We start from the raw sequence: 10,586 nt of genomic DNA on the forward strand, positions 1-10,586 counted from the left end.
AAAGCTAGTGGTAACAGGGTCGAACCACAGAGAGGCAGATGTAATTATTAGATGTCTAATTTCAGTCTAAGGTAACAGTATGTGGGGATTGAGTTGATTTGGTCTATAGCTAAAGGCAAATAAAAGACAGTAAACTAAATAAACGGATAAAATCAAGAATTAAAAGGGTGCAAGGATGGTCGGTTCACTATAGTTTCGGCGGCAGCAAACTAGATAGGTCTAAAACAATCACGTGAGACGGGAAAATAAGAGGTCCTCTCGGTCCACTCTCACAGGTAGCATCTTTAGATCTCGCTACAGGTCCCTAATACCACTGATACTGACTTTCGTCCTGAAAAGTGACTAAAGGTCTAAATTAATCTATCTTTCGATCTAATTAATCTAGTCGTCTTAATTAAGCAGGCTATCTCCCTTCCCTATCTTTCGATCTTTATTGGGTCGGTCAAATCCTAGGTATTCAACTAGTCGCGTGCACTCGATTCGTCAAACACAACATTTAAAACAATTAAAACGAAACAATCTCAGCGTGGCAAGTCGATCAACCAGGGAACCCAGTCGATCGACCGACATGCGATTTCAGGCCATGTTAATTCTAATGCCGCCTAACCTACAGTTCCCCTACATCCTAGCACAATTAATTTAGCTACTCATACTAGGAATGATAACAACAATGAAATTAACGAAATTAACTACTGAATTCATGCTTAAATTAACGGAATAAAAGACTAGCATAAAACGATAATTACGGCTTCGGGAAACTAACTAACAATTCTATACTATGAACGATAATAAAGTAATGAAACTGAAATTAAGCAGAGGAATACCGAATGAAGAGGGATTGTAACGGGAGGATTAAAAGAACGAACGAAAGCAATATCCCGAACCCTAATTATTTGACATGCTAAACTGATAAAGAACTGAAGGAAAACTAGATAATTTTCTGAATGAGTATTCTGTAAACCTAGCTTACGTTATATAGAATACAACGTAGTTCTTATTCCAATGTACTATGGGCTTTAAATTTCTCGATCTTTTAATTCACGTCTGAGTAGCGGTGTGGTCGATCGACTAGGATAGGCAGTCGATCGACCAACCTATGCTGAACAGTAGCTTCTGTTTGTCGTGGGATGGTCGATCGACTAAGGGAGCCAGTCGATCGACTGCTTTAGCTGATACTTGACTTCTAATTCTCGTGGATTTGTCTTTTGGGCCTCGGAATACGCACCAAGTTCATTCCTTAAGTAAATACTTCACCTCAAATGCAGTGCAAGGTACTCGGGGACGGATTTGGCTCAATATCTACTCATTTCCGCATAAATCTGCAATATTACATAAAAATACGAAAGTAGACAATATGGGGCAAATAGTAGCATAAAACTACACAATTGAGCTCTGAAATGCGTGTAAAATGGGGTGTAAAACATCATATTTAGGACACGCATCAATGACCAAGGAAACGTCTCACCCCCTTGACATTGGTGAGGGGTGGGAGACTAGCAATGACCTCAAACTTAGCCTTGTCAACTTTAATTCCACGATTGGACATTATGTGCCCCAACACAACAACTTCTTGTACCATAAAATGGCACTTTTCCCAATTAAGCACTAGGTGAGATGCTTGAAATTTGTTCAAAATTTTCTCTAAATTTGCCAAACAGCTTTTAAAGCATTTTCCAACAACCAAAATCATCCATAAAAACCTTCATTTCTTGTTCAACAAAATCGGAGAAAATGGACATCATGGCCCTTTGAAAAGTAGATGGTGCATTACATAGACCAAATGGCATTCTCCTATATGCATAGGTGCCAAATGTATATGTGAAGTTAGTCTTCTCTTGATCAATTGGATGGATAGAGATTTGGAAGAATCCCGAGTAACCATCCAAGAAGCAAAAGTAGTTATGTTGAGCCAATCTCTCCAACATTTGGTTCATGAACAGTAAAGGAAAGTGATCCTTCCGGGTGGATTTGTTCAATTTTCTGTAATTCACACACATCCTCCACCCGATTAACGTTCTAGTGGGAATTAATTCATTTTTATTATTTCTCACTACCGTCATTCCTCCCTTTTTTGGAACTACATGAACCAGGATTACCCAACTACTATCCGAAATAGGATAGATAATACCGACATCAAGTAGTTTGAGGATCTCATTTCTCACAACTTCTTTTATTATGGGGTTAAGCCTTCTTTGTGCCTTAATGGAGGAAGCATCCTCATTTTCAAGCAAAATTCTATGAGTGCACAAGGAGGGACTAATCCCTTTGAGGTCACCAATTGTGTACCCAAGGACACCCTTAAACTCTTTTAGCAAAGAAAGTAGTTTTGAGGTTTGGGTGTCATCAAGTTCACTATTGATGATGACGGGAAAAGTGGAGTTATCACCTAAGAACTCATATCTCAAGGAAGGGGGAAGAGGTTTAAGTTCAACTGTAGGAGGAGGCATGGACCTCTCCTCCTTCTTACCAACTTCCAACATTTCAAACTTGGGAGCTTCTTCATGAATTGGAGCGGAGTCCAACATCCACACATATGCAAGAGCTTCAACATCTTTATCATCAACTTCATACCCATTGACAAGACAAGTTTCTAAAGGATCCATAGAGGAAGCTTTTGGATCATGCTCCTCCATGGGATTCTCTAGAATGTCCATAATACAACAGGTGTCACCTAGAGATGGAGCTTCCATATACTTGGCGAGTTCAAATTCCACTTTGTCTTTACCCACTTGCAAAGATAACTTGCCACTCTTCACATCAATCATTGCTCCACCGGTGGCTAGACAAGGTCGCCCTAAAATAATAGGCACATTGTTATCTTCGGGCATGTCCATGACATAGAAGTCGCATGGAATCACAAGTTTCCCTACCTTCAAAGGAACATCCTCGATCACTTCCAAGGGATACTTGACCAAGCGATCGGCAAATTGTAGGGAGATCCTTGAAGGCTTCAAATCTTCAAATTGTAGCTTCTTAAACAAGGAAATAGGCATTAAGCTAACACTCGCCCCCAAGTCACACAAAGCTCTATTTATCTTCACCCCTTGGATATAACAAGGAATAGAAAAGCTTCCCGGGTCTTCAAGCTTGTTAGGAAGTTTGTTAGTGAGGATTGCACTACATTCCTAGAGAGTTTAACGGATTGTATTCCTTCACTCTTCTTTCATTGTGACAAGTTCCTTCAAAAACTTCCCATAACTACGGATTTCGGTGATCATGTCAAGAAATGGTATGGTAACATTCATGCTTTTTAAAATTTCAATGAACTTCTCATATTTCTTCTCAAGTCTTGGCTTTGCAAGCCTTTGTGGGAAGGGAATTGGAGCAACATACTCCCTTGGAGGTGGAGTAGGTTCTTTAGCTTTTGTTGGAATTGGTTCATCTTTCTTTGGTGGGTCAACCATCTCCACTTCCGTTGACTTCTCCACCTCAACTTCACCTTCCTCTAGAACTTCAACCAGTTGCTCTTTCATTGCTTCACTGGATACCCTTTTCCTCTTCCACTTAGGAGATTTCTTAACCTCCTCCAATTGCCTTCCACTTCTCAAAAATACCGCATTCATCTCCCTTGAGTTAACCGTGTTACCCGGAAACTTCCCCGGATTTTGAGCCAATTGACTCAATTGTTATGAAATTTGAGCTACATGGGTTTCCGTTGCTTTTTGGGATGCTCTTATTTCATCATTAACCCGGCTTTCTGAGGCAATGTGGTTGTCAAGCTTTGAGTCGGATTTTTGGTTGGCAATCACCAATTGCTCAAAGTCTTGCTCCCAAGAAGGTTTTTGAGGGGTTTAGAAGTTTTGGTTTTGAGGTTGGTTGAAATTTTGTCCCTTGAAACCCCCAAATGGTTGTTGGTTTTGAGTGACAAATTGTTTTCCTTGGAAACCGGGTGGAATTTGTCTTTGGAATTGTGAGTTTTGATTGAATCTTTATTGTTGTGGTGAGGAAGTGGTAGGGTTTTGAATGTTTTGTGAGGCATAAGACAAGAAAGGATGAGTTCATTTCCCATTGCCAAATTGGTTGTTGTTATTGTTGAACCCTTGCCTTGCACTTGTGGATTCCCAAACTCCATTCACTTGCTCATAGCATTCCTCTTGGATGGGTGCAATCAAGGGACACCCAATTGGAGTATGCCCTTGTTCCCCACACAATTCACAAGACAAGACTTGCCTCATGTCGGAGCTTGAAGGTTTGGAATTTAACAAAGCAACTTGTTGGGTAAGTTCATCTAGCATTCCCTTAACCTCCACATTCAAAACCGCGCTAAAATCCTTGTTTTTGCTCTTTCTCAATTGCCTATCACTTCCCCGTTCCATAGTATGTGATGTCATCTCCTCAATTAGCTCCTTTGCCGCTTTATGCCCCAAAATGTCTAAGGCACCTTTTCCCGACCCCGCATCTAATGAAAGCCGAAGGTCTTAGGTTAACCCCTTGTAGAAATTATTCACTAGCTCGGCTTCTGAGATGCCGTGGTGGGGGAATAACCGTTGGAGTCTCTTATACCTCTCCCATGCCTCATATAAGGTCTCATCCTCTTCTTGAGTAAAGCTTTGTAGTTCAGTCTTGACTTTTGCTGTTCTTGAGGGTGGGAAGTACTTGTTCAAAAATGTCGAAGCCAACTCATCCCATATCTTGAAGGAATCCGCATCACAATTCTTTAACCAATCCTTGGCCGAACCCCTAAGTGAATGGGGGAACAACCTAAGGCGTATCGCATCATCGGAGACCCCATTCATCTTATACATATCACAATTCTCAAGGAACGCATTTAGATGGTCATTCGGGTTCTCGAAAGGACCTCCTCCAAATTGGTTGTCTTGAATAAGGTTGAGCAAGGCATTTTTGATCTCAAAGTTATTAGCTTGAATTCTTGGCCTTTAGATGCTTGGATTTACTATGTGCTTAGGAGCCATAGTCTCTATTATCGGAACCGGATCACCCATGATGTTAGATTCTTCTACTACTCCAAATGGGTTCTCAAACACTTCAAAAGTTTCTTGTTGATCACTTTCTTCTACCGATGGTGTTTCCAGTAAACCCCTTCTTCTTAGAGAATTTAGTCTTCTTGCCGTAGCTTCAACTTCAAGATCAATAGGATATGTTGGTTGACCTCTTCTTTGTCGCCTACTTATGCAAAAGACCTAAACACTTGAAAGAAAGGATTATTAACAAGGGACTTAGTCTAAACTAGAACAAAAACGATTAATATCTAGCCGTACTCCCCGGCAACGGCGCCATAAACTTGATGGTTAAAGATTAACCTCGCAAGTGAACGTGTGTAGTTGCACTACTTGAGGGTCTAATCACAAGGAGTATGGGAGATTACCAATTGCTATTATTCTTAAGTTTAGCTAAGTCGAGGAAAATAGGTTTGATTGATAAATTGACTAAGTGAGCTACACTAAATGACTTGCAAATGAAACTAATTAGGCAACAACTAAATTAAAAGAATAAGCTAATTGGAATAGGGATTTACTCAAGGTATTAAAGGACTAGGGCACGATTAAGCTACAAACATTCATGATTATCACGCTAATTCTGGCAATTAGTCACCTAGGGTATATAAGGCGGGGGAAAACGCCTCTAATTCGCCTATTGACTCCCTCCCGGGCTCACAATAGGACACTAGACTTAGCGACTCAACTCCCTCCCGGGCTCATGACTCGGATTCCTTAAGTCTATACTTTGACACAAAAGAGAACGCGCTATTCCCTAAGTACCCGAATAAAGATTAAGGACTTTATGCTCACGATCTATTCCCGGTTTCCCCGACTCTTTTCCCAAAGATGAAGGTTGTCCCGGTTCCTAGAGGCACCCTCTTTAGGCTCTCCCTCCCGGGTTCAACCCAAATAGGCCAAGGATGTAAATGGGTGGTTAACCTAGTACCTCACCAATTCCCATTGGTGGACAAGGGTCATCAATCAACCAAATTCCCAAATTACAACATTAACAAAATAAATCCTAAGGTAAACCCCACCAATTTCCCCTTAATAACTAATTTAAATGGAACCAATCATGTTAATAACTCATGTAAGTGCCCAATCGCACCCTAGCAAGGGTACTGCTCACTAATCATGATTTTTTAGCAAGACTACTACTAAAGGGGGCAGCTTTAACAATAAACATGATGATTAATTGATTTCTACCACTAAGCATGCAACTGGCAACAATAAGATGATAATAAACTAATCAAATCTTAATCAAAATGAAATTAGGCAAGAAGATGGTAACTTTAACTTCAAGCAAAATAAATATTCAAAAATAGGAGAAAAATAAACAAAAGATAATGAAATCAACAAACTAAAACAAGAGAAAATAAGAAGTGACAAAGGAAATATACTAACAATTATAAGGCAAGAAAGATGATTGGATTGAATAATTGAAAAGGATGAAGAACAATGTTTCAACTTCTTCCCCAAATATTTTCTCTACCAACTCACTTTTTGATCTAAAAATGTAGTATGGAATAATGTTGGCATCCCCAGCTAGATCCCGCGCATACTCCATAGATATGCCTGCTAATCAACTGCTCACCATCCCCGAATGGATCTTCACAGTTTTCAAAACATTTAAACGGGGTCAGTTACTGAATAATCAAGATAAGCAAACAACAATATCCAGTTACATAAACACATTCCTCCAACTCCAATCACCTGACTAAACACTAAAATGTGTAGCCCTGCCAGAATACCCATCGCATTAGATATTCCACTCCGCCAGTGGAGACCGCAGTCGTACCACCTAAGCCCCGCTCAAAACCGTAAAGCGAATAACCCATGTCCATTAACGTGCACATCCCCCTTGTGACAGGAACCACAAGGGGCTAATCAAGGGCATGAAATCATTTCCGAAAATGACTCCACTCAGCCGAGGGCGCACCTCGCGAACCACATACAATTACAACCAAAACCACAATACCAATATAAACATGCCAAATCCAAAGTAACGATAATAGTAATCATGTCAGTAAAACAATCACACCATATTATACTTAATTACACAGTCAACTAAGTAGGGAAACCCTACCTGAGACGGAATCACCAACAACCAAAAGCAGCAAATCAAAAGGCTTTCTTTACGAAATCACCTCCTATAACAATAATCATATAATTATAATCTACTACAACAATTACTCCCAAATCACTCAATTAGGGTTTAACCAAAATTAACAAACTGACATAAAAACGACATAGAAATCTTACCCAAACTATGACGATCACAAGGGTATAACGATCTTAGAAATCCAACAATCCTAGCCTTGATTTAATAGCAAGGAGAGGAGAGAATTGAACGTCGTTTTGTTTTCTTATGAAAGTTTAAAAAAGTAAAAGTAAAAGTGACAAAGAATGTCGAAAGAAACTTTAAATACCTCTCCACGTTTACTATCTAACCCGGCCGAAAAGTCTGTAAAACCCGACTTACTCGATCGAGTAATTAACGTACTTGATCGAGTACCGCCTACTCGATCGAGTTGCCCCTACTCGATCGAGTACATTCAAAGCCGAATGTACTCTAGAATCCGTCGATGACTTACTCGACAAAGTAATTCCTACTCGATAGAGTACCCAACAGCTCAAATATCTGAAGTATTACAAGACCATCTCCCGACAACGGCTCCACCATCAATACCAATGACACTAATAATACCAAGTCACCACAATACTATCACAATAGAAAATCATACAATCACCACATCACTGAACAACAATCGTACAAAGGATTGAGTAAGGAAACCCTACCTTATTCGCAAATTCGAAAAGACAATAATCACGTAAGTTAGAACTGCTCCTCTACGAAATCGTCACCTAACAATGATAACCAAACAATACTAATCACAACCAACATCAATCAATCTCTATCCCCCAATATAACCCAAATTAGGGTTTGCATCAACCCCTAACGATAACCATAAACTGATTAAGGAAATTACTAGAGACTAACCAAAGTAATCAACGTCAAAAACGAGATGCGAGAACTCACAATCGATTGATCTAGGCTTTGGAATTGATGAAGATTATTAGAGAAGTAATGAACGTATTTTAGGTTTTGTAAAAATATATTAGAAACTGATTATACGAAATTTATACTTGTAACACCCCCATACTCCAAGTGCCTTACCAGGACCACTTAAGGCGTGAGAATGCTACCATCTAGGTTACCCGAGGCAATGAATATCAAATATACCATAAAGAAACATACTTTAGTAAATAAGTTTTAAGCGTTACAAGTTCAAATCCCAAAACGGATAAAGTAAAATACAAATGTTCCTCAAAACTGTCAAACCAACTAAATCAAAGTAAATAATGTTTTGATAAAACGGAAGACTTCTAAAAAGCTCGTGACGACTAAACCCATCTATCCCATGTGCATCAACTCATACCTGCTCAATAACTGCTCACCATCCCCGAATGGATCACCACAATTTTTAAAACAATTAAACGGGGTCAGTACTTATTACACAAACAACACGGCTGCAACAAAAGCAATACAACATTCCAATCAAACCAAGCCATTCTCCATCACATCACCTCACACCTGACTAGTGTGTAATCCTGCCAGAATACTCATCGCAACAAGTATTCCACACCGCCAGTGGGAGACCGCAGCCGTTCCCACCTAAGACCTGCTCATCTCATCTGAGCGATAAACCCAAGTTCCTAAATGTGCACATCCCTTATGTGGCGGGTTCCACAGAAGGCGAATCAAGGGCGTGAAGCCACTCCCGCAAATGACTCCACTCAGCCGAGAACGCACCTCGCAAACCACAGACAATTATACGACAATCACATTATAGTATCAACAATCACCAATTCCAAATCTAATACCAATATGATATACAACAACAACAACAACAACAACCAACTATCAACAATGCTATGTAAACAATACTGAGTAGGGAAACCCTACCTGGAATAGCAATCACACGGCCATCAAGCAGCTAATCAAAACCTTTCCTCTACGAATCCTCCTCCTATAACACATAATCACATAATTATCACCTAATCATCATAATACACCCAAAACCCCCAAATCTACCCAATTAGGGTTTTAAACAAACTTATTAAGTCATTATAAAAATTATACAAGAAGCTTACCCTCGACACAACGATCACAACGGCGTAAAGAATAAGACAATCCGACGATCCTAGCTTTGGGATTTGCTAACAATGCGATGAATGCGAACTACGTAACTCTTTTATTTTCTTTGAAAGGTTTTAGAAGGTTAAAAAGTGATTAAGTAAAGTGACGAAAGCCCTTTTATATTAATCTCGCATTATTAACAAAATCCGGCTAAACACCCCGTAATACGCACTTACTTGATCGAGTAAGTGACTTACTCGATCGAGTGCCCCTTACTCGATCGAGTGTCACACGTACTCGATCGAGTACCCATCAGGTCAGCTACTGTTTTGCGTGAAAACATACTTACTCGACAGAGTAAGTCCCACTCGATAGAGTACCCATAGACATAGAAAACCGTAGTATTACAATACTCCTCTAATCATTTTAATCAAAACCGCGGAAAATAACTCATCAGACCGGGTACTCGGTCGAGTACGCCCTACTCGACTGAGTTCCTTATGTACTCGGCCGAGTGCACCCAAGAGAGTAGTCTATCTAATAAAAGCACTCAACGACCCACTCGGTCAAGTACATCCTACTCGACCGAGTTCACTATGCCCAGAAATTTGTGGTATTACATGCCTAACCGTACCCACAACTACACCGGTGCCAGGGACACGGCCACGACACCACACCCCCACAAATAGGTACTCGGGATACGCCCGTGGTACCGAGTCCAGAAGTCAACCGGATCCCTTGCCCGATGTCATGCCTCAACCACACAAGTCCCTTCAAACTCAAGTCATTAATGTGCACATCCCTCTTGGAGTGGGAAGCTCCAAGAGGCGACTCAAGCATAAGACGGTCTCCAAACCGTCTTACGTCTCCTCACAACAAGTATCGTCATCAGAATCCACCCTGTCCTCCAATATACATAATAACACAATAAATGTAAAATACCACATATTATGCCGATACTCGACTCATCATGGGACACGATTCTACATATAACATGAACATCAAATCCTCATGTATCTCGACTCCTCTAGCATGTTATAATGCATTACTAACCACCTATGAATACATGAAAATCCTCTATCACTACTAAGTGATGCCATATGATTTATGATATGCAAATAACCATGAAAGACACATCAACAATCAATTACATTATCAAAACCGAGTAGGATTAACCTACCTTTTAGCATACTCCCAAAACTACTCGAAACCACCAAAGATAATCCGTCTCATAAGACCGTCTTATCCTACATAAATTAAATAATAACTATCACAATACATCCTAACCCTTACGTAACACCAAAACCCCTTATTATTACCCTTTAATTACTCATAATACTAATTAAAACACTAATTAATATTATCCATGAAAACCCCCAAATTCTAAGGTTTGCGACAACTTAAAAATGAAAAGAAAAGGATGAGTATCAACTTAATAGTGCAAACGAGTGAGAAAGAATCAAACTTGGTGAATAATCCTTCTAAATCTAGGCTTGGTCTTCTAG

At 39.9% G+C, this 10,586-nt stretch overlaps 1 non-coding gene across 1 annotated transcript; it reads left to right on the top strand.

The window, feature by feature from the left end:
* Positions 1–4,464: 4,464 nt before the first annotated feature.
* On the top strand, positions 4,465–4,571 carry LOC141603656 (small nucleolar RNA R71). The gene has a single exon (XR_012525515.1). It is a non-coding gene; the product is annotated as a small nucleolar RNA R71 (small nucleolar RNA).
* Positions 4,572–10,586: the final 6,015 nt, after the last annotated feature.

Source organism: Silene latifolia, chromosome 9, assembly GCF_048544455.1.
Source record: "Silene latifolia isolate original U9 population chromosome 9, ASM4854445v1, whole genome shotgun sequence".
NCBI lineage: Eukaryota > Viridiplantae > Streptophyta > Magnoliopsida > Caryophyllales > Caryophyllaceae > Silene > Silene latifolia.